The sequence below is a fragment of the Leuciscus leuciscus genome (genome assembly GCF_965113295.1).
Source record: "Leuciscus leuciscus genome assembly, chromosome: 4".
Classification (NCBI taxonomy): Eukaryota; Metazoa; Chordata; class Actinopteri; order Cypriniformes; family Leuciscidae; genus Leuciscus; species Leuciscus leuciscus.
The window spans coordinates 15,144,027-15,146,678 of NC_138728.1; positions in this window are offsets into that span (position 1 = coordinate 15,144,027).

Consider the following 2,652-nt stretch of genomic DNA (forward strand, 5'->3'; position numbering starts at 1 on the left):
AAAAGTGACAGAAAATAAATGTATAATGTATAATAAACGCTGTTCTTTTGAACCTTCTAGTCATCAAATAATCCATAAAAAAGCAGTACAACTGTTTGCAACATTGATAATAACAATAAATGTTTCTTGAGCAGCAAATCATCATTTTAGAATGATTTTTGAAGGATTATGTGACTCTGAAGACTGGAGTAATGATGCTGAAAATTCAGCTTTATTTATTAGGAATAAATTACATTTTAAAATACATCAAAATAGAAAATAGTTATTTTAAATTGCAATTACATTTCACAATATTAATATTTTTTTTAAATAAATAAATAAATAAATAAATATATATATATATATATATATATATATATATATATATATATATATATATATATATATTATATTATATATATATATATATATATATATATATATATATATATATATATATATATATATATATAAAAATTCTTTTTCCTGTTTAACTGCTTGCAGATTGTGTGGTCAACAAGCATATCAATGTAGATCACCAAGCTGGAATATAACCCAAGATATCAAGCACATCTTTTCACTCATATCATTTTACTGATGAAAAGTGGTTGTACCTGAGCTCACATTGGAATATCATGTAAAATGTAGTCTTCAGTGTAGCTGACACATCTCAAACCTCTTATATCAAAGAGCTGCCAGTTCTGATGCAAGCTACTGGACCTGAAGAAAACAGAGGCATAAACTAATTTGATGATAAAAGCTGCAGGTTCAGATGTAAGAGAAGGGCTGGATCTTCTCAATCAGAATTTGATTAGGACATGATGACCAAATATTTACTTCTGGAGAAATTATGAAAACAACAAAACATTTACACAATACATAACTAATCCATAAGAAATAGGGTTGAAAATGTATAACTTGATATTTTGTTGACTGTATTTTACAAACTGTATTTCCTAACTGTATTATGTCATTCAGTTATATAATGTTAATATACCTGTAAAAGTTGTGTTTTATTGTGTTTTGGTTCTGTTCTGTTCCTCTTCCCTGTTATTGTATGTTGACCTAGTTTCCTAGTGCGTGCCAGTTGGTTATATTGATTTAGTTTACCTGTTGTTCATTTAGTTTCCTTGTTAACCCCTGCGTGTTGAGGCCTTGTGTTTTAGTTTCTTCCTGTCAGTTATATTTTGTGTTTTATGTGGTTAGTGTTCTATTGTTTTGCTCCTGAAATCTCCTGCATGTTTGTTTGGATTATATGATTAAAAATGATTCATTTTGGATTCTTGTGTGCTTAACATAGCCTACGTGCAATACCAACCTATTTGAGCAATTTAAACTGGTTTGTTAATATACTGATACTAATATAGGTGGTACTTTTAATATAAAGTCTTTACTTGCTTCTCACAGGAACTTCAAGGGGGTTATTAAGGTTTACTTATAAAAATATGGAGCCACTAAAAACAATATGAGATGGTAGGAAAACTTATGTCAATGCATTTGATTTTCCCTGAGAAACCTTGCGTTTGCGTTCCCCGAGAAACTTTGCAAATGTTTTGCGAGGAAACGCAGAGGGAACGCAAAACTTTTGCGAGAGAACACAAAAGCATTGTCATTTTTTTCTCCCATTTCATATTTTTTCCATCACTATGCCCCTTTAGGTGCTCTGTATATATAATTTTAACAATACCGTAAAAGCCTACATATTTCTTTGGAAAATCAAATGTTATATGTGAATGATAAGGTAATTATTATTATTATTATTTTATTTTTTTAACAATATTTTGAATTAAAGGGATACTTCACCGATTAGCATTAAGCTTTGTATCAGTAGAAACCCGGTAGTATTTTCGAATGACCGTGCTTCCCTCCCTCATGTCCCCCTGAGACGAGAGATTTCTGTATTGTGTGTCTGGAAAAAAACCTCTGATGACGCAAAAATCGTCATTTTGCGTCATCTGAGGCTTTTTTGTCCAGAGGCTAGAGACTACAGCCAGTAGTAGGAGCTCGTTCCGCATGTTTTCAACCCGCCCATAGGGGGTGGGATCTCATGATAAAACGCCATCTTTTCAGTTTCGAGGCAACTAGTAGCCTAGTTGTATCATTTCTTCCGATACTGCCCTCTGTAACCAGTAGGCGTGGCTTGTGAGTGGCCTCATAGGGCAACGAAGCAAGTGCATTCTGGGAGTTGTTGTCTTTCATCCACATGAGCCAAAAATAGATTTTCTGGCTTTTCTCAGTCTAGAAGGCACCAACTTCTAAATTTCTAAACGTTCACATTTCTACTACATAAATGATCCAATTTAAATACACATTCATCTTTCCAGTGGTGAAATATCCCTTTAAATCAAATTAGTTGTGTTTCAAATTTTATACAGGTGATTAACAGGTTTGTATGTTACCTCATGCATTTTCTTTTTTAATTAAAATGACACAAAAAAAATGTGTGTACACTCACACACAAGACGCCCGCATCCAAAGGTTCTGAATACCGCCCATTGAAGCAACAAAAATAGCATAGTGATAAATATATGAATGTGACATCACTAATTATACGCAGACATGGAAGTAATTTGGATAGAATGAAAAGAATTTATAAAAGAATGATGCAATGTTTTCCAGAGAATCACATGAGAATAAAACCCCAAGCTAAATGACTATTACAATTACAATGAA